General features: G+C 46.6%; 1 protein-coding gene and 1 long non-coding RNA gene across 7 annotated transcripts in view; one reads left to right on the top strand and one right to left on the bottom strand.

Annotated features, from left to right (window-relative positions):
* The window catches only part of LOC132534631 (uncharacterized), a 48,937-nt gene extending 34,314 nt beyond the window's left edge, over positions 1-14,623 (top strand). Inside the window, exons 2-3 of the long non-coding RNA XR_009546358.1 lie at positions 11,636-11,819; positions 14,438-14,623. This is a non-coding gene — a long non-coding RNA (uncharacterized LOC132534631). The remainder of the gene's footprint in view (positions 1-11,635; positions 11,820-14,437) is intronic.
* The window catches only part of PEBP4 (phosphatidylethanolamine binding protein 4), a 304,246-nt gene that overhangs the window by 19,093 nt on the left and 257,250 nt on the right, over positions 1-27,903 (bottom strand). The gene's annotated exons all lie outside the window — the stretch shown is intronic.

The following is a 27,903-nucleotide window of genomic DNA, read 5'->3' on the forward strand; positions in this document are numbered from 1 at the left end:
TTTTTTTTTTTTTTTTTCCCCTCCAGGGTTATTGCTGGGGCTCGGTGCCTGCACCATGAATCCACTGCTCCTGGAGGCTATTTTCCCCCTTTTATTGCCCTTGTTTTTTTTTTTTTTAATCATTGATGTGGTTATTATTGTTGTTATTGATGCCATTGTTGTTGGATAGGACAGAGAGAAATGGAGAGAGGAGGGGAAGACAGAGAGGGGGAAAGAAAGACAGACACCTGCAGATCTGCTTCACCGCCTGTGCCTGTGAGGCAACTCCCCTGCAGGTGGGGAGCTCGAATTGGAATCTGTCAGCTGGTCCTTGCACTTCGTGCCATGTGTGCTCAACCCATTGTACTACCGCCCTACCCCCATATCCCCATCTTTTAATTCACTCTAGGTTTTTTTTTTCCCCCCTCACTTTCCTGGGAGTAGGGAAAGGAGTTGGGGTGGTTGAAGAGGTCTGAATATTACCTCTTGGTTATGCATGGTTTTGGCAAGAAAGCTGTGGGGTGTGTTCCTGCCTCTTCATAGCTGGCTGCCTGGATTTTCCCCAATCCAGTGAATGGGAGCCCAAGGTCTGGATGGCTAGAATCTCCCCCAGTGGCCTCTGTAGGCATCTGTGGAGCTCTTCTTCTTTTTTTAAATTTCTTTATTGGGGAATTAATGTTTTACATTCAACAGAAAATACAATAGTTTGAACATGCATAACATTTCCCAGTTTTCCATATAACAGTACAACCTCCACTAGGTCCTCTGTCATCCTTCTTGGATCTGTATTCTCCCCACCCTGTGGAGCTCTTCTTATTTAAACCCATAGGCAAGAGGTCCCTTAGGTAACTTGAGCACTGTTGCCTTCTCTGCTGGAGCTGGAACTGGCTCCAGCCCAGCCCCTGCCTCCACCTGCCTCCTCCTTCATTCAACAGGGGAGTCAGCATCCAACCATCAGTGTGGATGCCCTGAGATGGTACATATCTGCCTCTCTTTTAGGACAATGCCATCCCTCCTCCCTTCTCCTGGTCCAAGAAGCTGCAGACAGCTGTGGAAGCAGATCAGCTATGTAGGATGAGACCTGAAAGGGAGTTTGGGGACCCCTTGCTGAGGTCCCCTCTCTGCACTGTATTGAGGAACAGTCCAGGGCCACAGCCATTATGGGGCCTATCATAGGCACTGTGGGGTCTGCAGTCCTGATCCCCCCAGTGGAGACCAATTGCAGCAAGCCACCTCCCATTTCTCTGGGACTTAAATGTGTGTGGGGCTATACTTTGGGAACACTGGGCAGATCTTTTCTTTTTTAAAATTAATTAACTAATTGATGAATTTTATTTGATAAGTTGGAAATTGGAAGGCAAGATAGAGAAGGAGAGAGAAAGGCATCTTTAATACTGCTTCATTGCTCATGAAGTTTCTCCCCTACAGGCGGGACTGGGGGCTTGAACTCAGGTACTTGTGAATGCTAACATGCGCACTCAACTACTCAACTGAGTGTGCCACTGCCCTCTCCTTTTTTTTTTTTTTTTTTTTTTTGTGCTTTCCAAAATCCAGGTGGATGGTTGTGGATTGGTATTTAATAAATGCCTGTCGAGTGATTTGTATCTCTGGGGTGACTTTTTTTTTTTTTTTTTTTTTACCAGATTCAGCTCTGGCTTATGGTGGTGCTCAGGACTGAATCTGGGACTTTGGAGCCTTAGGCATGAGAGTCTCTTTGCATAACCATTATGCTATTTACCACCACCTGACTCTCATCTTCTTTAGAAAGGAGGTTCCCACCCAGGGATCCTGGGGAAGCTTGATCTATGCCTGCACTGCTCTCAGTCTCTAGAACTCCAGTCCTGCTGGGCAGTCATCATCTAGGGTGCCAGGTGACCCACTGCCCCAGCCCCAGGGTCAATTTTTCTCTCCTAGCTTCACTCTGATCCAAGGCCTGAGCAAAAGAGGCCATCTACACAGCACTCCTAACTGCTAGGGAAATAAACAAGATGGTATTGTGCCAAGAGGGGAGAGGAGTTACATCAAAAGTTCCTCAGAAAGGAAGAAAGCCAATTTTTTTTTTTTTTTTAAATATGAGATGCTGGATGGGGGGGGGGGAGAGCAAGAAAAAAATACCTTGGTAATTAAGTTAATAGGTTTCTTAAAGAATGCCCTTGTGAGTGATGTTCAACACATTCAAGTGTTGACAAGAAGGTATTGAACTTGACACCCACGCAGCGGGCAGAAGCATGCTCTCGGCTCTGACACACCTTCTTTGTCTGAAACTTGTAGTAAAACTCAGGGCTGGGTTGTGAAATCTGTCCCAGGGAATCCATGTATCAAGAGCTCCAAGGTCAAGTCTCCTGCTTCTGGATGGGGTTGGGTGGTTGCCCTGAACCAAGGTCCCAAGATAAGGAGCTCACAGACAGACCCCTCAACACAGAAACCTGGAAATAAAATTCTACCCTGTGAGACTTGGGCATCTCTGAGGATTGGCCAGATAACTTGTGGCTCTTGGGGGTGGAAGAATGATGTTATGTGCCTTCCCTCTAAACCCAGTTATTTTGGGGACATAGGTCTGATACTCAGGAACATAAGGAAGCTCACTCTAGAGCTATCTTAACCTGATGCACTAGTTGAGGAATCCAGGTGAATATGTAATGTGGACTTTTTCTTTCTCTTAAATCTGTAGTAGATAGAGAGGTCCCAAATCATTGGGCAGGGGAGGGACTTGTGAAGATGAGGATGATGATGTGGAGGAGGGATGTGTGTATGTGTGCCTCTGTGTGTTTATATTTATGTTTAAATAAAACTTCAGGTTTTGGTCAAGGAAGGCAAGTCCCTCTTGTCATGGCAAAGCCTAGGATAGCTCTTAAAACAAGGAGAGCCTCCCTGTGCCAAGTATACTTCTCCAAAGGCCTCTGGTAAGTACAAGACCTTTGCCTGCTGCTTATCAGCTTGCCTTTCTGCATGGCTGTCATCCTTCCTTCTCATCACTCACCATCTATGCATCCATTGTCTCTTTGTGTTACATTAGGCTCAGACTTATCAGGTGATCAGTGGTTTCAGGCTGGGAACTGAATCCCAGGGGCTCCATCATCAGTTATGGTGGCCAGATTTGTGAAATGGAAAAAATGGTGACATGAGTGCCTTTGTGAAGGAACTTCTTTTCCTTAGATTCTTAACAAAGGACTTTGAAGATAAAGAAAGCCTAAGTTTATAGTTGCCTGGTCACCCTGAGGCAGCTCATCTTCAGGGAACAATTTCAACAACCTTCATCAACTGGGTTTCCAACCCGACAGGAAGCCCAGCACAGCCTCTCACTGAAGTCATATGCAGAGCCATTTATGTCCAGAGGCATGCTAGGGAGAGTGGGTGGACTGGGATTCCTCCTAATTTTAAAATGGTGGCCAAGGAAGGTAAGTCCCTCTTGTAATGGCAAAGCCTAGGATAGCTCTTGCTGTTGGCACCAGTCCTCTTGTGGGAGATCATTTTTGCCTAGAAAAGCCAGTGCCCACCCAGGAGATCCTATTATTCAAGAGATGTGGAGTTCTGGTGTTCACACACATTATTTTTTTCCAGGAAAAGGGAACACTTTATTATCTTTCTGTCTAATTTCCAGTACATTAAGGTGAGGGTTTTAAAGACTCTGGGCTGAGTAGGGGTGCCTGCTAATTTTATAGCTGCATTTCATCCACATCCTCCATCTCCATTCTTCACCATGGGGGCATACTGTTGTTATGCCTCTGCTTGTCCTGATTGCCCAATTTGACTTTCTTAAGCGCATACAGAGGGTTAATGAGATTCCACACTTGTGGCTAAGGAGTAACATGGCAGCTCAGTTCACCACACTCCTACTGAGTGCCTACTGTATCACAAGGTCATAGTTGTTGCCACAAACATGTGTTCAGTCCTTGGGAACTGTAGCATGGCCTGCACTAGTCCTATGGTCCTAAAGAACAAATGCCTTCTTCTCAGGGGCTTGCAGGCACCCCCAAACTTAAAGGCTTCCAGATGTGACACTTCCTTGGACCACTTCCCTTTTTCTTCCATCTTCCAACATGAAAGATGGGGGAACCCCATTTTGAACATGGAGCCAACAATTAAGTTGGGTTGGTTGTTTAGCTGGGACATCTTTGCACAATCAGCTCCTTTCTCCTTCTCCTCCTCCTTCTTTTTTGGAAAATACTTTTTCTTCTTCCCTTGGGGTTCTTAGCCTTGACAAAGTAGTGAAGCCAGATGAGCCATCCTGGTGATTTGTTTCATGCACTAGCACTGTTGGGAGGACTTCAGAACTGGGCAGCCCCCACAGTTGCTGAGAGTCTGAGCTTGAACTTCAAGGAAGATCTCTTTGGAGTGGCCAGGTAAAGGCAGCATCTTGCTGAAGTACTTCCCAGGTCACCACTGCTTATGGAGGAGCTCAGAGGGCAGGGAGAGAGGCAGGGGCTGGGGGTTTACTGTGTTGGCAGTGGTGGCCTCCACATTGGCTTTTGGACCAAACTTCTCTGCCTCTGTGTGGGAGGTGTGAGAGGCTGGAGCTAGGAGGCAGGAAGTGAGCGCAGATGGGTTGCCTGGACAGCTGTGTAGGGAACAGAGCACATCTGTGCAGGTGAGTCTGGAGGGGCCCCTCCCCAGAGCTTCTGGGATGAGCCTACTCATTCAGCAGGGCGTGGATCCCCAAGTGGGGAAAATGATGGGAAAGGCAGGCTTGAAGACAGTAGGCAGAGCTGGGAGTGCTGAGTGGAGACGCTCAAACGAGAAGAACCTCGCTGAACTCTGGGTGCAGGGAGCAGGGACAGGAAAGCAGAAAATGAAAATGGATAGATCAAATTGCTTCTTCTCAGTATGGCATCTGGCTCTTTGGTGCTTCCTAAGTGCCCAGGACCTGGTGTCCCTCCTCTGTGAAGTAGCCCTTGATCCCTTGACTCCCCACTACAGGCCATCTTCCCTCAGTGTTCCCCATGAATTAAGGATTAAAGTCCCTGCATTAATTCTTTTCTTTCCTGCCTCATCTACCAGGCTGTAGGTTCTAAGGCCTTCAACTCCTTCACTGTGGAATTCTTACAGAGTAGGCACTCTGAAGACATTTGTGGCATGAGTTTTTTTGTGGCCTAAACTAACACAACGTTTCCTATTTAATCCCATAATTTTCTCTAATTGGCTTGAAATATTGCTGGGAAAGTTTGCCCCAAGTAGACACCCGGCAGATCTCTGGTGAGATAGCAGCTGGATCAGACTTACCAGGAATTAGCCTGCAGGCCTGGGTCTAACTTGCCCTTTTTACTCTTTTCTGGGGGTGGGGGTGGGGAAGATCCACTTTTCTCAAAACTGTAGCCAATGGCTTGCCATCATGGCCACTTGTGTGTCTTCCTGGGAGCAGTTGCTCCTCCTTCTGTGCAAAGCTGGTATCTGCTTGTTCCAGAGCCAGCTAGGCAGGAACTGGGGACCACATGACTTCTGCTTGCAGAGAAGGCTGGTGACTTCTGCATTCAATCCCATCCATTACAATCCTTTCTTTGCTTTGCTCAGTGTAATGACCTGAAATGGGAGTTGGCTCTGCTATGTGGCACTGGGAGAGGAGACGACCTCCTAGCACCCATTTCCTCATCTGTATAGTGGAGAGGCTGACTTTGGTGACCTCTGAGATCTCTTTTAGTTTTTAACTAACATGAATCTGATATGATTAGTAGGGAAAGTAGCCCTCAGCGTTTTCACTTTCCCCTGAGAGGTAGTATTGGGAGCTTTCTCCTCATTTGGGGTGGGTGCAGGGAGGGAGGACCCAAGCAGTCCCCAGCCCCACTGACTCCTGTGTTCATCCTCTTGCTGCAGTGGTAACTGTCCCTGAAAGAGCCCCATCCTTCTTGGAGCCAGGGGTCTGTGTAAATGATTCTTAAATGTTTCTCCAGCTTCTATTCCTAGTTTCCTGCTATTTAGTGAGTCTAACAGACATACCACTTGAGAGGAAGGAACAGTGGAAGTCCCAAGTACTTGGGGCCAAAGCAGGTCATACATAACCTTCCCTAACACTATTTTTATCACTATCATTGTCCTCCTCATCAGCACTTATTATTGATATTGTTGACTTTATTGTAATTTGTGCAGCTACATGCACTGGGTGAGTAAATCAGTAAGAATATGGACCATAAGGACCTACGCTGTCCTGGGCATCTCTCAGGTCAAGGCTAGTTCCCCTTCCTAACCCTGACCTGGGGATTCAATCAGCCCCTCAACAGGAAACGGTAAGTTGCTTAGGCTTCCTCTATGCAAAAGTGCTCTCATGCCAGAAGGAAGAGGCTCTGTAATTCCAAGCTTGTTCTGCAGCTGGACAGGTGCTCATTGAATGCTTATTGATAGTAATAATGACACTGAGGTCTGACAGTACACTCAGGAGGGGAAATGGACTTAGAAGCACCCAGAGTGCTACTCAGCAGCCATGAGCTGAGAAATACATAACTCCTTGTCTGGGGCAGCTTCCCTGCCAAGGCCTGGAACCTTCAGGTGGCAAGACTAGTGTGTGATTGTTTTGGCGGCCAAGTGGCAAAGACTCAGACAGGAGGTGAACAGCTGGCGCCTCCTTCTGGCCCTGTGGGGTTGCAGCAGGCCCTGGGGAGGGCTAGTGTGGGTTCCTAGGTTCCAGGACAGGACTCTCTGGGCTCCAGACCCTCCACTCCAAGAGAGCTCAGCATTGGAGGGCCAGTGGAGAATGAAAGAGGCGATTATGTAACCAGCTCAACTCCTTGTCAAAACTGGTGACTAATCCAGCCAGTCTAGGCCAGATTAGCTCTGCAGTTTGGCTGTGAACTGCAGGAGGCCTTGGCCAGCTTGTGGCTGGTTCTCACCCCCTCTGCTGGAAGTATCTCCCAGTTTCCTGACTGGTCGGAACTTTCTGCCCTGTCTCCACTCCTCCCCATGTAGACATCTTTTGTGTGTGTCCAATCTCCCACCTTCACGGTACTCCTTGCCCTACAAAAAAATTACACATATAAACATATATTTATTATATAATATGTAAATATTATAAATATATCAGAAAGACAGTGTACTTTTGTCTGTCCCAGGAGCTCCACTAGGGCCCTTCATTTTGTATTTAGAAAGAGCTAAGGCCTCCAAGGTCAAGGTCACCTGTCACCCTGGGGCAGTGACAAGATGGGGGTTTTAGCTTGTTGAGGCCAACAGCTCATGACTTTGTCTCCACCACTTCCCAAGGGGAAAGGGCTCCAGGCCTCAATCCCCTGAACTTTGACAGGGGTCCTACAGGTGGCAGGCTGCCTGGGGGAATCGGGCAATAGGTCTGCACTGTATCTCACTTAAATTTTTTTTAAAAATAATATACTTATTTTTGATAGAGGGTAAGAGACAGAAATAGGAAGGGAGAGGGGAGAAACTACTGGTGATCCTTTCTGCCTGACTGCATCCTTAGTAAATACCATTTCAAAAATTATTTTGGAGAAACAGGTCATGCAGCTGTGTTGCCACCTGCCTTTCTTCCCCACAGTGGCCTTTTCACTTAGGATCTCTGGTTCTCAATGTCTGGCACTAAGTTGAATGTTTCCTGAATACTCCATGTAGTGTGGGGTCTCCCAAGGTCACAAATATGGGTTGACTATTATTTCTATAACTATCTATACTTATATACATTTGCCCATTTTTCCTATGGTCCTGCCTTCTCTCTCTCTTTTTCAACTCCACCTATTACTGCTTCTGAGTGTCTTTCCATTCTCCCCATTTTCTCTCTGGTTCCTGATGCAACTGGAATTCAGAGCCCTCTGATAATCTTCCCCTAAATTTTCTCCACCCCTCTGGGAGTATGGAACAAAATTCTTTATGGGCTGCAGAAGGTGGAAGATTTGGCTTCTGTAACTCTTCTCCACTGGCTATGAGCATTGGCAGGTCATTCCACACCCCAGACTATTTCTATCTTTCCTAGTGGGGTAGGGCTGTGGAGAGGTGAGATTCTGGGACACATTGGTGAGGTTGTCTGCCTAGGGGTATATTATTTTTTCCTATAATTCTATAAAAATATAAACCTGTGGGGAATCAGGCAGTATCACATCTGGTTGAGCACACATGCTACCATACTCAAGTACCTGGGTTATCCACCTGCGGGGGAATCTTTATGAATGGTAAAGCAGGTCTGCAGGAGCCTCTCTCTCTTTTTTTTAATTTAATTTTTTATTTATAAAAAGGAAACATTGACTAAACCATAGGATAAGAGGGGTACAACTCCACACAATTCCCACCACCAGAACTCCGTATCCCATCCCCTCCCTAATAACTTTCCTATTCTTTAACCCTCTGGGAGTATGGACCCAAGGTCATTGAAGGATGCAGAAGGTGGAAGGTCTGGCTTCTGTAATTGCTTCCCCGCTGAACATGGGTGTTGACAGGTCGATCCATACTCCCAGCCTGTCTTTCTCTTTCCCTAGTGGGGAAGGGCTCTGGGGAAACAGAGCTCCAGGATATATTGGTGGGGTTGTCTGTGCAGGGAAGTCTGGTCGGCATCATGCTAGCATCTGGAACCTGGTGGTTGAAAGAGAGTTAACATACAAAGCCAAATTGTTGATCAGTCATGAACCTAAAGGCTGGAATAGTGCAGATAAAGAGTTGGGGGGGTCCTCCATTTTGTAGATAGCTAGTAGGCATATTTTAGTTATATTCCCACCATTTGGCATGCTTCATAAGGTAACCAAGGCCTAGCATTGGGGGAGGGGTGAAGGGAAGAGGAGTTGTGTGGAGATCCCTTCAGTGCTGAACTGCTGCTTTCCTGTCTATACATCAATGCCATTCCATTGGCTGGTTCTGAAGGGCTCACTGGGACCAGTGTCCTGCGCTGTAACTCAGTGGGGACAGGCAAAGCACAATGGCCAGGCCTTCCCATCCCAAACACCCTGCTTGCTTCTCCAGCCCACTTCCACCTGTAAAGCTAAAACACTACTTTATTATTATTTTTAATGTGGCACCTGAGCTCTAACCCAGTTTTCACATATGCCTGTTACTACTGAGTCACTTGCCAGGACTATTTTTCTCTATATTTTTCAGAACTGAGAGAGACAGTGAGGGGGCTCCCAAGAGACAGAGAGCAAATCACTGACTCCACCATTTGCAGAGTTCTCCTTTCTGCTCCCATGTGATGCCAGGAACTGAACCCAGAGTGTCATGCATATGAGGCAGGGCATTCTGCCGCAAAGCCACCTTGTTGGCCCTATAATGTGTCATTTTATATCTAGAAAGCCACTCCATCACTTTACCTGGTAAACTACTTGGCCCTTTAAAACAAAGTGGAGGTGGTCCAGTGGGTAGAGCACAGGACTGGCATGTGCAAGGCCCCCAGGTTCAATTCTCCAGCTGGGCATAGGTTGGAGGGGTCCTCTGTGTTCTCTCTCTCTCTCTCTCTCCCATGAATATTATTGCATGCCTGCATGATGCATCCACCACAACAGGTGGCCATTTTCTTATTTATTTATTTATTTATTTATTCTTTTATTTGAAAGGACAGAGAAAGATTGCAAGGAGAGGGGAGACAGAGAGGGGGAGAGACAGAGAGACACCTGCAGCCCTGATCCACCACTTGTGAAGCTTTCCCCTTGCAGGTGGGGACCAGGGACTTGAGCCTGCATCCTTGTGCACTGTTATCCTTGTGTACGCTTAATCATGTGTGCCATCGCCTGGTCCCTAAAGCAGATATGATTTTTCAGGTGTATATCATACTTTGTAGTTTAGAAAGGGGCATTTTTTTCCTACTGATGCTCACAACCCTGTCATTTGACATAGGAAATGTTATTCCCGTTTTCCAGGTTAATCAGAGCCTCAGAATTTTAATGACTTGACTATAGTCACCTGTCCCCTTCTGGTCTAAATAAATAAAGTCAGAAAAAACCAAACAAAAATAAAACACAATTCAAGTTTCAGCTCCTCTTAGAAGCCTCCCAAGACTACTTACCAGAAGGATGAGGAATCATCTACCTTGGGGATTTCTGATTCTAATGCAACTATGGCACTATTTTGAGGGCAAGCATTAGTCCTGCACTAGGCACTTTATTATCTCATTCAATAGTCACTAACCTGTAAGATAGATATTCTTATCCTTGTTTTACAAATAAGAAAATTGAAGATTGCAACAGTTAGGTAACCTGCTCAAGGTCACCTAGCTGTTAGGTAGTAAAGCTAATCCACACAGTTCAACTCTGGCACCCTCTCTCCTAACCACTAAATTATTATTCCCTCCCTTACTTGACTTATAATTACCTCAAACTGTAATGATACACTTATGGGTCTGTAAATGCCTTATAAATTGAGACCATGGTTACTCATCATCTTTGCCCTAGAATGTGGTGCAGTGCAATACTGAGTAGATGCTGAGTGGGTGCTTATGGAGAGAAAAGAAGAGTTTGTGGGGGTGAGGTCACAACTTGAAGGTGGGGTGACTAGAGTGGGGGAAGGAAAAACCATCTGGGAAACAGCTGATGGGCTGCTGGGGCCACCTGACCCTTGGGGAGGGGGGCATGTCATCTTGCAATCATGAGCCTGACAAGAACATCAAAATTCCCCAACCTGCCTAGACCTCAAATAAATCCCTCTTGCCTTGTTACTGGTCATCTCTATCAGGAACACCAAAATAGATCCCTTTGTGGGCCCCCCATAGGACCTTGCCCTCAACTTGGATCAACAACGGTAGAAAATGTTCCATCCTCCGAAGGGAGAATGGACAACATACTCTATGCTACACCTGAGGAAGATGGGTCCTGATATTGGGGCAGCTTGGAATGTTCCTACTCATGATGCAGAATGTGAGCTCAGATCTACAGGGATGCATATGTCACATAGGCTCTTAAGCTGAATATGGACCCTGGACCAAATCAAATAGATGGGGTTTGCAGTCAACAAGATTTATACACCTTTCCCATATTAGGGAGCTACTCTCTTCCCTGACCCAACTTTCTGTTCCTTTTCCAGCCAGACATCATCTCCCCAGACAATAACTTGGATCCACCTGCATATCAGATTTCAGGCTCAGGGGAAAAAAAAAGACTAGTATAGCCACAGGCCCTTTGGAATATAATTAAAATATGCCTACTAGCTATCTACAAAATGGAGTGTCCCCCAACTCTTCATTTGCACTATTCCAGACTTTAAGTTCATGATTGATCAACATTTGTTTGGCCTTGTATGTTAACTCTCTTTTAACCACCAGGTTCCAGATGCTAGCATGATGCCGACCAGACTTCCCTGCACAGACAACCCCACCAATATATCCTGGAGCTCTGCTTTCCCCAGAGCCCTTCCCCACTAGGGAAAGAGAAAGACAGGCTGGGAGTATGGATCGACCTGTCAATGCCCATGTTCAGTGGGGAAGCAATTACAGAAGCCAGACCTTCCACCTTCTGCATCCTTCAATGACCTTGGGTCCATACTCCCAGAGGGTTAAATAATAGGAAAATTATTAGGGGAGGGGATGGGATACGGAGTTCTGGTGGTGGGAATTGTGTGGAGTTGTACCCCTCTTATTCTATGGTTTTGTCAATGTTTCCTTCATATATATATATATATAAAACTTAAAAAAAATTCCCCAACCCACAACATAGAAGTGAGCATCTTCAACCCACCAGGATGTCACATGCAGACATTTTAGGTCTAGGTGAAGGGTAGCCTCACATAGCCTTGAACTTGGTTCTTGCAGGAGGAACTTTGGCAAAATTTCACCCTGGAGGGAGGCCTGGACTGTGTACCCTGAAGGTTCAGAACCTGTCAGCATTTTGTGAATCCAGGGTGAACAAGGAAGCTGGCTGTGAGCATGAGACCTAAGGGACACCACATGGCTCTGTCTGCATCAGTCTGACTTCCCAGAAGAGGAGAGATTTTGGGTGAGTAGGATCTGTGCAGTGGAGTGGCTTTTCTATCTCACAGAATGTAGCACCCAGCCAGGTTTAAAGTCTGGAGGCTTCTAGCAAACCCAGGTAGGAATGCAGGGTCATAAGACATTGCTACCCCTTGCAGATGGCCTTCTCCTGCAGTGCTGTGGGGCCTCAGGAACAGGACTGGTGGGGGTGATGTGTGTGGGAGCACCTTGTGAGCTCACAGTCACCTCTGGGGTCTGCTTGCTCCCTTGGAGAGAACTGGAAAACCTCTTCATTGCCCAGAAGAGGTCCAAGGTGTGTGTAACTGCTGACACTGAGAGGTGGGGTGTTGGGGGAGGTGTGGAGAGAGAGAGAAAAGACCCCCCTGCATGCTGCATTCATACAACATACATTTCCCAACGTATCCCTCTGGCCTGTCGGAGCCCCTTCTGCTCACTGCTCTGTTTATACATGATAGACAACTAATTAACATCCAAACCTCTTGAAAGGTCTTTTCAGAGGTAATGTTCTGACAGATTATGTCAGCAAGGAGCACTGATTTGTCTAAGCATGGATCACATTGTTTCAGATTGAATGAGGTGAATATTAAACTGCTTTAAATGTACTCTTCATAAAGTACTAATTACACACTCCCAAGGGAGAACAGCCAAGGAATACTAAACAGTAGAGAAGTCAACAGAAGGTTCTTTTTATAGTATGTTGCTGGGCTCTGTGTTTTTCTGTCTCCTCTCTTGCTAGCTCTCTCTCTCTCTCTTTTTTTACAGTAAAATCACAGCACGCTAAAGAATACACATTTATAGCACAATGCTTCTCATCTAATTATATGGCAATCATTAGTTTTAAGTTGGATGCATTATATTTTCTTTGATATATTATGCCTAAGGCATAACTCTGCATTTATTGCTGCTCCTGGCAGATTCCAGTTCCCCATCCCCCTTTCCAAGCCCCAATTCTCTTATATCCCCCACGTTCTAACAAATTATTTAACCCCTATTGTTAGTTTGCTTATTGTCTCAAAAACTGCAATTTAAATAGGCAAAATGGGAAACAACACACCATTAATTAAAAAGGGCAAAGGAAACAAAAAATAAGGAGATCTCATGTGTTCTGGGGAGCTGTGCTGTTTTTCTTATTTATCAGGTGAGGTCCTGAATATACAATCTTGGCTTCCCACCCCAGCAAGATTCCTTCTTAGCAAATTCTACCAGATCACTCTGCTTTCCATTTGGCTGAGCTTCATTGTCTTGTAGGGAAATATATATAAAAGCAACACAGGGGTGGGAAACCATGTAGCAGAGAGCATTCCTGCAAATATGCAGGATGGCCCTTTAAAAATGCCCATTCACGAGAAGATCTTCACATGCCATACATAAGACAAGAAACTAATCACCAAAATATATAAAGAGCTCAGCAAACTTAGCACCAAAAAAGCAAATGACCCCATCCAAAAATGGGCAGAGGATATGAACAAAACATTCACCTCAGAGGAGATCCAAAAGGCTAACAAACATATGAAAAACTGCTCTAGGTCACTGATTGTCAGAGAAATGCAAATTAAGACAACACTAAGATACCACCTCACTCCTGTAAGAATGGCATACATCAAAAAGGACAGCAGCAACAAATGCTGGAGAGGATGTGGGGACAGAGGAACCCTTTTACATTGCTGGTGGGAATGTAAATTGGTACAGCCTCTGTGGAGAGCAGTCTGGAAAACTCTCAGAAGGCTAGACATGGACCTTCCATATGATCCAGTAATTCCTCTCCTGGGGTTATACTCCAAGGACTCCATAACACCCAACCAAAAAGAGGTGTGTACTCCTATGTTCATAGCAGCACAATTCATAATAGCTAAAACCTGGAAGCAACCCAGGTGCCCAACAACAGATGAGTGGCTGAGAAAGCTGTGGTATATATACACAACGGAATACTATGCAGCTATCAAGAACAATGAACCCACCTTCTCTGACCCATCTTGGACAGAGCTAGAAGGAATTATGTTAAGTGAGCTAAGTCAGAAAGATAAAGATGAGTATGGGATGATCCCACTCATCAACAGAAGTTAACTAAGAAGATCTGAAAGGGAAACTAAAAGCAGGACCTGACCAAATTACAGCAGGAACCTCACATCTCCACTATAGAGCCCCTACTTCCCCCAGTCCTGGAACCCTTGGATAGGGCCCACTTTCCCATATGCCTCTCCCAATCCATACCAAATAATATTGCATCTGCCGATCACAACCTAACCAACACAACGATTGCCACCTCAACATGCTTCACCTCAGACTGTGTCCAGAGACTTCACGTGTGGAATGACAACCCTTCAGCTTCATTACTCGGGTGAGACCTTTCCTTTAATAGTACACTCTAATTTCATCTCAGGTGGTTCACTTTCTAACAAAGTCCCATAACCTAGATATACATAAACCTAGTTTCTGTGAGAGAGAGCTTATGTTCACACGTATCCATAAACTACTGCAAAATATATACCTGAAAGCAGAAGTACACTAGAGTTTGCAGTGAGTACCTCCCTAACACTTCCTCTCCACTATTCCAAGCTTTGGGCCCATGATTGCTCAGCAATTTGTTTGGCTTCGTATGTTAAATCTTTTTTCAATCACCAGGTTCCAGATGCCACCAGGATGCTGGCCAGGCTTCCCTGGATTGAAGACCCCACCAATGTGTCCTGGAGCTCAGCTTCCCCAGAGACACACCCTACTAGGGAAAGAGAGAGGCAGACTGGGAGTATGGACCAACCAGTCAACGCCCATGTTCAGTGGGGAAGCAATTACAGAAGCCAGACCTTCTACCTTCTGCAACCCTCAATGACCCTGGGTCCATGCTCCCAGAGAGCTAGAGAATGGGAAAGCTATCAGGGGAGGGGGTGGGTTATGGAGATTGGGTGGTGGGAATTGTGTGGAGTTGTACCCCTCCTACCCTATGGTTTTGTTAATTAATCCTTTCTTAAATAAAAAAAAAAGCCCATTCACAAGCATAGCCAGAATCCCACTCCATGAGGTCTTTTGGGTATTTCTGACACCAGCCCATTCATTGCCCATGGTTGAGGAAAAGCAAGATCAATTTTGAAATGCCCTAGATTCTCAGATTCTCAGTGCTGAACAGAGGAAAAGGCCAAGTTCCATGTGGATGGATGGTCTGCTATTGATCCAACTGGTTTCTTCTTGGTGAGACTTCCAATTATCAGGTCTGTAAAGATCAAAGGGACAGTACGGTCCCAAGAAGAAGAATGACCTCTCTGTAAATTGCAAAGAAGGCCCCATTTCCCTGCTTTGAGCTCCTCTTTCCTCCCCTACACCAAATCAAAGAACTGTGGGCTCTTAGAGTAGAAGGGATTAGAGATTTCCTATCCTCTTGGTTTTACTGCTGTGGAACCTTTGCCAAGAGGGACTTTGTAATTCACTGCATATCACAGAGCTGTCTGCAGCAAAGGCTGGAGCCTAGGGTCCTAACTCCTAGGCCATTGCTCTTTCCACTTTAAACCTAGTGACTCCAAGCAACCCTTCCTGCCCAAGAATGACCAAAGGCAATGGAATAAAATGACACATTAAATGACATTATGAACTGAATGCTTTTATCTATGGACCGAGTGCTTGTAGTCCCCTGGGTGACTCCCACCTCCATTTATATGTTGAAGCTTTAGCCGCTCAATGTGATTATTTCTGGAGATGGGATATTTGGGAGGTGATTAAGTCATGAGAGTGGACCCCTTAAAATGGGATTAGTACCTTTATAAGAAGGGGCACATGAGAGTTTCCTATCTTTAAGTCATGTGAGGATATTAGGAGAAGGCAGTTGTCCTCAGACACTGGATTTGCCAGCACATTGACTTCAGACTTTCCAAGTCTCTAGAACTCCGAGGTATACTTGGGAATCGTTGCTGGGATCCAATGCCTGCATGACTTCAGTGCTCTTGATGACCACTTTTTCTTTCCTCTAGAGTGAGAGACAGAGAGGGGGGAGACCCTACAGCACTGCACCATTGTTCATGAAGCTTTCCCCTATGTGACTCCATGTGGTGACCTGGGGTAATTAATGTGTGTGCTGTACCAGTTAAGCCACCTCTTGGCCACCAAATGCATATGCTTCTAATGCACTCAACTTATGGTAGTTATTCTATCAGTCCAAATGGACTGAAACATAGAAAGCTGGATAACTTCAGGGTCATCTAGTCTACCCTTTAATTTGCTGTTCAAACCCCCTTTGCCATGTTCTTGACTCATAGTAGTACATAGAAACAGACAGAGGTAGTCAGATCATCACTGTGCAGCCAGTAGCAAGAAGTAGGCGTTTCAGAGTGGTGCACACTGGTACCAGAGGATCTGCATGTCCCAACTATGTGACCTTGGATAGGTAACTTCGCATGTCTTTGCTTCTGTTTCCTCCTTACTCGTACAGTGGAATAATGTCAAAGGCTGTTTCACAGAGTTTTGGGAAGATGAAGTCAGGGATACGTAGCAAGCTGTACTTGGCTGACTGAGTGGACTGAAGTTAGTGCTTATCATTGTTGGAAAATTCATTTCTCTGCTTAGAAAAACTGTTAGGGTTGCAGCTGCACTTGGAGCCCCACAGATTAAGTCTCATTTTCTCCTAGATGATTGCCTTCAACTCTTTCATTCACTCATTGCTCAGCTTATACTAGATACACACACCCAATTTGTAGTCAAAAGGGGGAAATATATGCAAAACAAACAAAACAAAACAAACAAACAAAAAAACCAAAACAAAATCACCACCATCACCACTGAGAAACTTGCAATTTGTCTTTAGAGTTACCTTCCATCAGTTTCTTTGCATGTCCCTCACTTAAATTTTTCCAGCCCATTTTCCTTCAAATCTTTCAAAGAAACATTCTAGGGAATGAAGAGAAATGGCAGAAAGTCTGACCTTGGGTACAGGGTAGACCATGTGTCCATTTCCCAAACATACACATTACAGAATTTCTTACTAACAGATTCCATTTTCTGCAGTTCTACATCCTTGAATCCAGTACATGTGTATAGCTGTGCACACATAACTGCTCTGACATGTGTGTGCATTCACTTCTTCAGAATTGATTTCTACTTTACTTTTGAAGATGGAGACATAGAGGAGGAAGGAGAGGGAGAGGCAAAGGGAGTGGGACAGAGAGAGAGAGAGAGAGAGAGAGAGAGAGAGAGAGAAAGAGAGAGGAGAGGAGAGGAGAGGAGAGGAGAGGAGAGGACAGGAGAGGAGAGGAGAGGAGAGGAGAGGAGAGCAGAGCACTGAAGTTTTCTTCAGTGCCATGAGGGCCAGGCTCAAATCTGGGGTGTGCACATGGCAAAGCATCACACTATCCAAGTGAACTATTTTTCTGCCCCCTGACTCCTACCTTCTATCTCAGTGCTAGCACAAGTGCAGGTTACCCTCTGTTGAGGTATTACTTGGTGTATTAGAGTGCTAGCTGACAACATATGACTCTTCTAGGATGCACTGTTAGCTGACAGTCTCACTGCCCACCCTGTATGTCCACAACTCCCATTGCTGATGCTGCTACAGTGAATACATGAGAAAATCAATTTGACCCTGTCACTCTCATGCTAACACAAGAGTCATGGCTGACTGCGGGAGCACACTTGCTGTATGCACATGCGCAAACATAGCCAGCAATATGCAGGCATTGCTCTGATCATTGTCCCTACTGCAGGCAACAGCAAGCCTGGGCTTTACATTCTCTACATTCTAGATGTGGAGGAGACTGCCTCTCCTCCACTTTGCCAGCTCACTGTTAGTACAGTTCAAATTGTGACCCTCAACATTTAACACCCGAAGGAGTAAGCATGTAGCCATGGACTCATGGGTAGCGTGGCTGCTTACTCTAGGGCAGCTTTCTTGGTCTAACTCAATGAACTCATTCAATATACCCTCTTCCTTCTATAGTGAGTACCACAGGTACTGGGGCTGAGGCACCTTAGGACTGTGGAGTCTAATATAAAGAACATAATTACATTATTTTTGTCTAATACTTTGATTTGTGGTCAGGTGCCACTTTTTTTTTAAAAAAAAGATAGAGACAGAGAAGGCAGAAAGAGTGAAAGAGGCCACAGCACTGAAGCTTCCTTCATTGTAGTAGGGGCTGACTCGAACTTAGGTTGTGCACATGGCAAAGCAGCACACTATCCAAGTGAGATTTTTCCAGTGCAGGTGTCACTTTTCTCCTTTTGCAAAACATCTTGCCTTTTATTGTATTTATTTATTGTATTTATTGTATTTATTTATTTATAGGCCAGTTTTTCCCTGTTCACAAGTGCCCAGAGCTCCCTACCCATTCAGTTAGCTCCCAACATGGATTCTGGGGACTGAACTGGACTGGTAAGATTGCTTCCTCCTTTACAAAAGGCAACTTAGAAGACCCAGATTGAAATATGGGTGTGGATTTCAGTTTGGAGGTTGAAATAATGCTTATAGGTACTTCTCCTGGAATTATGCTCCATAAAATTTCCACATGGGCACTTGTTTGCACCCCAAAATAACATGATAAAGCTGGTCCTTGTGTATACCTCTGTAGGGTGTACTGCTGCCCATGAAACATCTCAGTGTCTGGCATTGGTGGCTGCTTCTAAAATTTAATAGTTGTGTAGAGGGCTAGGCTTTTTAAGGCCCCCAAGCTTGGCTTCTGTTTGGAGATAGCAATGCCATTCTTATGACCTCTTTGTGGGCTAGACAGAGGTAGCAGAAAAGTGTCCCTCACAGCATGGGGCAGTCAGTCCCCCTTCAATGCACCTGAGTCCAATTCCTCTTTAAGTCCCACTTAGGGTTTGTGAGCTTAATGGATTCTCTCCCTTTGGGAGTTCTTGTATTTTAAAAGAGGACACTGAGGCTGCTTGAAAAAGCACAGTAAATTGACTGGGAGAAACTTTTGAGGAAAGCAGTGGGGTTCAGGAGAGATATTTTGGGGGCAGGAAATGGCCCTCCTTTATCCCTGAAATCACACCACTTAGACTAGCAGTTCTCAGCCTAGAAGCTGTGACACACTGGTGTGGCACCAGCAGTTGTGAGATGTATCACAAACAAATGTTACTAATAATAAAGTGCTGCAGTTTTCGAATAATCCCCTCCCCTTTCCTGTTGTAACTTAGAGGGAATTCAAGGTTATCCTTCATCTATTGTCACACCCACTCTCATCCCTATATGATGTCCTAAGATGGCTAGAAAAGAGTGCAACCCAGAAGTGAACATGGCCTAGGCATGCCTGAGTGTGGATGTTCCTGGTCAAGCTTGACCTGGTAGAAATCACAGTTGCAAGTCACTGATTTGGAGAAAAGCACAAATATGCAAAACACTGAGAAGTTTAGAAGCACTGGGTACACTGCACAGCCAAGAAAAAGAGGGGGCCTCTGTCTTCTGTGACAGTTTGACAATCAGGACAGACAGATCAGCATTTGAAATATTGTCTAAAGCACTATGTAACCACCTTGTACAAACAGGCAGGCACAAAGACATACCCACAATGTGTTTCCAACACCCTGAACCTCAAAAGACTTCACCAATGTGGCAGCAGTCAGAATCACAGTCATTTTAGGTATGAGGGTGTCAACTGGCAAGAGGCTCATGGAGGTCTTTGGGGATACTAGAGATATATTTGTGTTCCCTTCAAATGTTGAAACTCTACGGCTCAATGCATTAGGAGGTGAAGCTTTTGTCTTACTAGCATTAGGTGAAGTCTAGAGGGTGGGGCCCTCCTGAATGAGATTAGTGCCCTAGTTGGGGGAGGGGAGGAGTGTTACAAGAGAACTAGTCTTCCCTCCACCATGTGAGCACACAGTGAAAAGTTGGCATCTGCACCCCAAAAGAAGGCTCTTACCAGGACCTGAACATGCTACCACTGACCTACGGTTTCTAGCCTCTAGGGCCATGAGAAAACAATCTCTCCTGTTTCACAAACCACAGTCTATGGCATTCTGTTTCAGCAAACTGCACTGAGATAATGGGCAAAAAGAAATGTGAAATCCCAGAGGGATAAAGAATAGGGAAGCTTGGATATAGAGTTCTGGGGGTAGGAATTATGTGGAATTGTACCCCTCTTATATTACAGTCTTGTCAATATTTCCATTTTATAAATAAAAATTAAAAAAATAAAGAAATAAATGTAAGGGCAAAGAGAGAGAGGAAGAGAGAGAGAGAGAAATGTGAAGTTTTACACTGTGTGCTGGACACATGCATTTCTAACTTAACTAAATAGGCTTTGAGAAGCACTTTGGAATCTCAGACCCTCATCCTATCAGGACTTTCCTGGCACGCTCACCGAAAGGATTTTTCTGCCCCCAAATGTTACACGCTCACCGAAAGGATTTTTCTGCCCCCAAATGTTATAGGACCTATGTGAGGACAGGATGGGAACACTGGAATCTCCTCAGGCTGATCCTAATGGGGAGGGACTGGCCAGGAGCTCTCAGTGGCTCCTCTTGGCTAAGAACTTTTCAGGCCTCAGTGGTGTCCAGTGCAGGTGGCAGGACCCTCACCAGATAATCTCATTTTTTTCCTGCAAGACAGCTCTGTAGAGTGTGAGTCTCTATACAGTAGCTTGGGGTATTGTGAAATGCTCCTTGCCTGGGGCTGGGATTTGGGGTGGGGGACTCATCCCCCCAGGGGGCAGCTTCAGGGACAGAAGCTGGGAAAAATCCCCTTCCCCCTATATGTGGCTCCACAGATGCTGAGGTGACTCTCTGGCCACCCATGTGGAGCTCATTTTATTTGCTTTGTGTTACTTTTCACCCACCCCTTTGGTTACCAGGGAAACAGTGACGCAGCCTCGGGTGGGGCCTCAGGCTCAGTCAAGGGAGTCTTTTAAGGCAATGGTGGTTCAGGGAGGGCTGGTGGGGGGCAGGGAGAAGGAGAAGGGTGACCTGATGGAAGAAGCTGAGGGTTGCCACTGGCCCACTGGGTGATGCTCTACATGAGGCAAATGCTCAACTAGAAACCTCTGGGGATCTGTCGTTGGCCCAGTCATGAGTAAATACAAGGCAGAGGGTTCTAGAGGCTGGAGGGAGCAGGAGGGAATAGTCTTCCTTTTCCCACCTGAGTGTTTGTGCAGCTGGGGACATCTGGTCCCTGAAGCTTCAGTAAGTCCAAAGCTTCTGCTGACCATCAAGTCAGGAGCCAGCCAGAAGGGGATTCTGGGCACTGACAACACCTAGGCAGTGGGGGGTGGGATTCACTATGATTCACTATGACCCCTCACAATATGAGAAATGGTTTCCATTCCTCCAGAGACAAGTTTTCTCACATTCCAGTCCCTTTCCTTTCATTTCTTTCTTCCTTCCATCCTTTCTTCTTCCCTCTTTCTTGGCTTCCTTTCCTTCATTTCTTCCTTTGACAGAGGGTGACAGAGAGAGATAGGGAGAAAGAGAGAGAGAGAGAGAGAGAGGGAGAGAGGGAGAGAGAAGAGACAACTACAGCATTGCTCTACTGCTCATGAAAACTCTCTCTCCCTGCAGGTGGGGTTTGGGGGCTTGAACCTGGGTCCTCAAGCATGGTAGTTCATGTGCACTACTGGGTGAGCCACCACCTGGTTCCACATTCGAGTTCCATGTTTCTCTCACCAATGACACTGGGACCTGGGTCTTCTATGTCAGTCTTTCATAACCTCATCTTGCAAGTCCTGCAGCTTACCTGTATCCACCCAGCTCTCTGTCCTGCACTGAGTCCATCCTGGCCTCCATCAGACTCCTGCTCCTCACATAAGTGAGCAGCTCAGGCCCCAAGCCGTTGGGTCTGTGGCGAGGATCTACTTCAAGGTCTTATCTTGAGGTAACTCAATTATTATTATTGTTGTTGTTATTTATTACTACTCAGTTCTGGCTTATAGTAGTTCCAGGATTGATACTGAATCCTCAAAGCCTCAAGCATGAGGATCTTTTCTGCAAGAACTTTATGCTGTCTTCTCTGCTCAGAAAGGAGGGCCTGCTGCTCAGGACTGACTATTTTGGTAGGATACCAAGTTCTAGTCTTGGCCCCAGGTTGCCCTGTTTCCTGGTGAGTAAATTGGGGGCCCAGGTCCCCCTCTCCACAGCCCTGCACTCCTGTCTGTGAAGCTCTTCCTTCTTCTTCTTCTTCTAGCGTTTGCCTTCTTCCGTAGCCAGTCAACAGCGTCAGGTTGAAAGCTGTCAGGAGCTGCTTGTTGCTGGCTTTGAAAGTGACTGGGATCCATGTGGACTGGGATCCACTTTCAGTCGGCTAGGAAGGATCGTCAGTTTCCCCAATGAATGGGTACTCATGGGATGCACCACAAGAAGGTCTATCCAATGCATCTCTTCCTACACCAACACCAGCAGTTCTGGCCTCACAGTCTGAAAGTGAACGGCTCATTTCCCACCTAACTTCCCTGTCTCTGTCACTTTCCCTATCACCCAGTCTCAGAACCTCAGAACTATTTTTGATTCATTTTTCTCCTTTATCACCCTTATCGAGTCACTTATCAAATTCTGTCAGTGCTTCCTCCAAAATGTCTCTAGCATATGTCCTTTCCATTTTTGTAAAAATAAGTTTCATTGTTTTTCTTCATGAGGGCTGCACTCAGAAAATGCCAAGAACCAGAAAGAAGATGAGAACCAACCCTGATTCTTCCAGCCATGGTTACTGTGACTGTTTGGACACATGGCTGACCAGAAATGAAATCCTTTCTTCCAGGTCTCCTGGTTCATACTGTTACTCCCTGGTCTTCCTCTCCCCTCCTTGGCTGTCCTGATTCTGCTCTTATCTACCCTGACGCCTCAGCCAGTCTGACCTTCTACAAACACTGCCTCCATGACAAGTTGAATGTAGGGCTGCCACTATCCCCTGGGAAAGGTGTCCCCATAGATAACAGCCCACAGCTTGGCAAGCATATGGCAGGTACCTCTGTGGGAATTAGAGAGAGGCCTCCATCCTTGGGGTGCAGACAGCTCCCCAGATGAGTGAGTGACTGGTGGGCAAGGTGCAGGCTGGATAACAATCTTGCCTGGCCCCAGGATCACATCATTTGTATCTCCAGGGTCTAGGCAGGGGCTTGTTTGATCAGGACATGGCCAGGGTGGCCTGATCTCCACCTAGATTACTAAATGTACCTTCCTGATTTTTCCACAACACCTACTAATTCAAACATGTGACAGGACCTGACTCCTTTATTATTATTTTAGAGACAGAGGCATCAAAGAGGTAGAGAGAGTGAAGGAGATCACAGAATCAAAGCTTCCTTCATGTATTGGGGGCTGAATTTGAACCTGGGTGGCACACATGGCAAAGCAGCACATTATCCAAATGAGCTGTTTCACTAGGCCTAGGACCTGGCTTAGACTGAACAAAGCTGTCTAGCTCTGCTCCCTGATCCTTTCTCCTCTCAGGAGTCAGCACTCTACCCCACCTCCCCTGACTCAACCATGTCCTCACAGGAGGAGAGAGCTGCTGTCACTTAGGTTAAAGGGCTCAGTGGAAAGCTCATGGATTCATTCATCTACTCAGTATCTTGTGAATGCCCATGCAGGCTTTGTAGCCAAAGGCCTGGGTTTGGGTTCTGAGTCCACCACTTCCCCCAGCATGTGTCTATATCCTCTGAGCCTCATTTTCCACCTGTAAAATGGGGATTGAAGCACTTTTCAGCCTGCTCACTTATGAAAAGGCACTGGTATCAGCTGTGTGAAAGTATTTTGTGAGCAGAGCAGTGAAGCCCTGGGCAGTGCCATTCAGAGCTGTGTGTTCGCCACTGAGTCTTTGAATGGTGGTGGCCGCTCCCTGCAGAACCAAATGTCTGGTGGGCATTTGATAAATACCTGTGGGTTACCAGATACTTAATAAAATGCATATGATAATCCATCTCTACTTCTTTCAGTAGAGGATTTGGATAGATTGCAGTGAAACCACACACAGTGAAATAATAACATTGACAGTGATAATGGAGCCCTAACCCCGGCTATTGCTGTTACTACCCCTAGCATACAGACAAGGAAACCAAGGCTTAGTGAAATTAAAAAACTTTACCAGAGTCATACAGCAGAGGGAAGGAGTGGACAGAATGAACAGGGAAATGAATGAATGTAGTGAGTCAGCCTGTGACTTTGGAGTTAGAGATAATAACATACACGAAGGTATCTGGAAGAATCCAAAGTAGACTGTCAGTCCCCCTAGCCCAACCCCATTATTACTGGAGTCTAGGCTCATCGTGCATACTATTTTGTTTCATCCACTTTTTTTAGACTTTTTAATTTAGATATTTTATTTATTTATTTTTTACTTAATGAAAGAGATATGGAGAAAAAGATATGAAGTGGGGAGAGAGACCAGAGCACTGCTCAGCTCTGGCTTATAGTGGTGCTGTGGGTTGAACCTGGGATCTCAGGCAAGTCTTTTGTATAACTATTACACTGTCTCCTCAGCCCTTTAGTTCACTTCTTAAACAATCCTGTGAGACAAGTACCAACAATGAAAATGAAGACCCAAGAGCCAAGACAGTCAGTGCCTCTGCTCAGGCTATGCAGCTAGAGGTATAGAGACTGACCTGGAGCCCAAGTCGCACTGTTCCTTCTGCCTTATTGTCAGCTGTTTGGTGCTCACAAACCTCTCACCAGACAGTCAGTGCTGTCACATTGCTGGCAGTGCTTCTGCCAGCCTGTCTGCTGAAAAAGTCTTCAAAGTCCTTCAAGACAGCCTCTACCAGGGTCCACCTGTCTCAGAAATACCTGTAACGTCGAGGAAGCTGAAGCCTGGGATCTTGGAGCTATTGTGGGCTATTGTATTTCAACTTCAAGGGAACAAAGACTTATAGAACCTATCCTGGCCTCCCCCACCCCCTCCCCATTTTTTCCCCAAAGAAAAATGAAAGAAGCTGATAATTACTTCTATCTACCACCCAACTGTACTAATTACCAACCTATTTCTTCACAGTGTGACAGACACCAGCTCTGGAAAACACATAGAGATAAATTAGCACTAATTGGTTTTCCGCTGGCTGTTTGAATTAGTATTTAAAGCTCCAATTACAAAGCAGAATAATTGCTATTAATGTCCTATCGCAGTACAAAAGGCAGTTCTCTCGAGAACCAGCTCAGGTGTATTATTACTCTGATTACAGCATATTTAACCTGGCTCGTTAAGAGGGAGACACAGGGGACAGTTCCAATATGGCGGACAGACCACTTCCTGCTGGGTGGAAAGCTGGAAGAAAGACCTGTGACTTGAGGGGAGAAAGAGGTGGAATGGAAGAAGGGTAGGGAGGAAGATGGGAAAACACACACACACACACACACACACACACACACACACAGACACACACAGACACACACACACACATACACACCACCAAAAAACTGGCCTGGAAGCTTGTGGGATTTCTTAGCTGGAATCTGAAAGGCTCTTTGTCTTCCTCACTCTCTGAACACCATCCTGGGACCCACACTACCCCACTCCAAGAACCAACCTACTTCTCATGCTCAAGGATCACAGATCCCTTGACCTTTCTGGCTCCTGCATGGATAGCTGGAGGTGGTATGGATCATAGATCGACCCATGGGGTGTTCTGGGCATTGGCATCAGACCTGTAACCAGACAGTGAGTGTGTATGTATTTGTGTTTGTGGGGGGTGCTCTGCTCCCCTACATCTTCTCTTCATGTCAATTTTCACTGGGGGGGAGGGTATCTCTAGGCATGGTGTATGCTTACTGCTCCCACTGTGGAGGGCCTTATATTCTCTCCCTAACTCCATGCACCCTGCTGAGTACTATTGCCATTCCTGCTCTGTCTTCCCTGTTCTGACCGGAGGGTTGTGAGTCAGAAAAAAGCTGAAACCAGCTTTTGAGTGAATCCCCTAACTGGATCTGTCCAAAGTGGGTAGATGCCTAGCCCTCTCACTTACTAGCTAGATGGTACATTTGCCCAAATCCAAGGATCTCAGCATTTTTCAGCCAGAAGAGCTATGGAGTGCTGTGTGACTCTTGTGCATGGTGCCCACTGGCAGAGGCTTCGGCACTGACAAACAGCAACACTTCTGGAAGGGGACACTCAGGGTAGGTGAAGTGGCAGAGAGCTACTTCTCCCTACTCCTTACTTTGGTATCATTCCTTTAAAATGTCTTCCCTTCCTCTTCTTAGCCTCCTTCCTCCTGGGCCTCCCAGATCTCAGATCCATCCCCATTCACACAAGGATGTGAAGAGCTCAATGAGTTACCCTTTCCTAGAGCAGCTGCATTTAAAAAGGGAGGGCTATGTTTAACCCAAAGAAATGAGTCACTAATGGTGAACTTTCAGGCAAACTGAGATGGTATTTTGTGGGGGAGAATGAGGATGTCACAGCACTCCTTGGAGCCCCCTAGGCAGCTGTCTACTTGCTGACACACAGGTTTGCAATGGCTGGGTGCCAGGCTCAGTGTGATGGGGAGCGTTAGCCAGACAGGAAGGAGGCCTCATGGGAGAGATCTCACCTGTGGGGTACTGAGCCCCACAAACCTAGCCTCAGTCTTGATGAGCTTCTCAGGATGGGCAGCTGTGGTTCCTGGGAGGTTGGCTCTGGGGCTGGGTGTCCCCATCTTTTTTTTTAAATTTCTTTTCTTTTCTTTTTTTTAACTTTTTTTTTGGGGGATTCCATATTTCTTTTTTTTATTATTTATTCTGGAGAGAGACAGAGAGAATTTGAGAAGGGAGGGCAATAGAGAGGGAAAGAGACAGAGAGACACCTGCAGACCTACTTCACCACTTGTGAAGCGACTCCCGTGCAGGTGGGGAGCCAGGGCTCAAACCAGGATCCTCCTGACGGTTCTTGTGCTTTGCGCCACCTGCGCTTAACCCGCTGCGCTACTGCCCGACTCCCTGGGTGTCCCTGTCTTAAGGTGCACAGCCCGCTGCACCCCCCACCTAGCCCCAGCACAATTGTTTCCTCTCATGCCCCAGCTGGTGCCCCCCCGATTTCTCTCTCTGCTACCATATGAAAGACCAGCTAATCTGGTTTTCCCTCAGGTTTTGGGGCCCTTTGCTCTCTCTTATGCTCTTGTCCAGTAACTCTGCTCCTCTGCCCTGCCAGCTACAGCTGCTACACCCTCCCTGGCATGGGGAGAGATGCTGCCCAGAACCAGGCGTTCCAGTGGGGATCAGAAAGGTGGAGTGGTGGGGAGGGGTCCAGGCCTCTTCTGGGGCAGCCCCCTCAGATTCTGCATCTCATCTCTCTTGCTCTTCCCACCTCACCTGTCCTCTTGGACCCAAGCAGCAAGCACCTCTTGGCACCCCAGAGCTCTGGCTGGGGGTTGAGGGGCTCCTGTGGTGGACCCTGAGAAGGCAGCCAGGATGTGTCTGGCAGGGGGAAGTCCTGGGGTGGTCCCTGGTAGGTGGACCCAGCAGCACAGCCCAGGAAGAAGCGTCACTGACAATGAGTCCCTCCTTTACAACCATGCTGGGAGGGGCGTGCAAAGGCCCGTGGGTGGGTGTTCACGTATGGAGGGGGGGGGATTTCTTTTTAAGAGACAAGGTGGGTGGAATGGGGGAAGCCAGCTGGCTGTGGGCTCTATTTCTACTGACAAGGCTTTACCCTGTAGGTGTGAGGAATTCCAATTAAATATGCAGCCTATTTGTCTGTGTGTGGGAGAGGGTTTGCTGGGAAGGAGGGGAACGGAGGCAGCGTCTCTGCGGCATACCAGCAAACCAGAAATTAGCTCCGTTCATCATAGGCACACGGGGCTTCCCTCAGCCCTCCTGTGCACTCACAGGAGTCTGGAGAAGGAGACAGACAGAGGAAGCGAGAGAGGTTGGGGAGGCGGGTTCCCCAGACTCCAAGGGCTTCCGGAATCTCTGAGTGGGCAGGAAGGAATGCTGGGCTTCTTGGCTCTTGGGGGGGGGTTTCCCGTTCTGGAGGCACTGGCAGGAGCTTCTCTGGCCCATCTGTCCCCACCAGAGACAGTTGGGGTCGTCTGGCCTCACCCCAGATCCTTTAGGGGTTCCTGTGCACCCACAGGGGTTGGGGTAGTGAGTTGCTATTTAGACAGAGGCTACCCAGGGCAACTACCATTGCCTTTGTAGGTCTCAGGGACACCTATGAACCCCTATGAATCCCTCTTCCTCTTCACTGCTCCCCTCCTGCAAAGTGACACTCAGAAGCA

This window comes from Erinaceus europaeus, chromosome 19, assembly GCF_950295315.1.
Source record: "Erinaceus europaeus chromosome 19, mEriEur2.1, whole genome shotgun sequence".
Taxonomy (NCBI): domain Eukaryota; kingdom Metazoa; phylum Chordata; class Mammalia; order Eulipotyphla; family Erinaceidae; genus Erinaceus; species Erinaceus europaeus.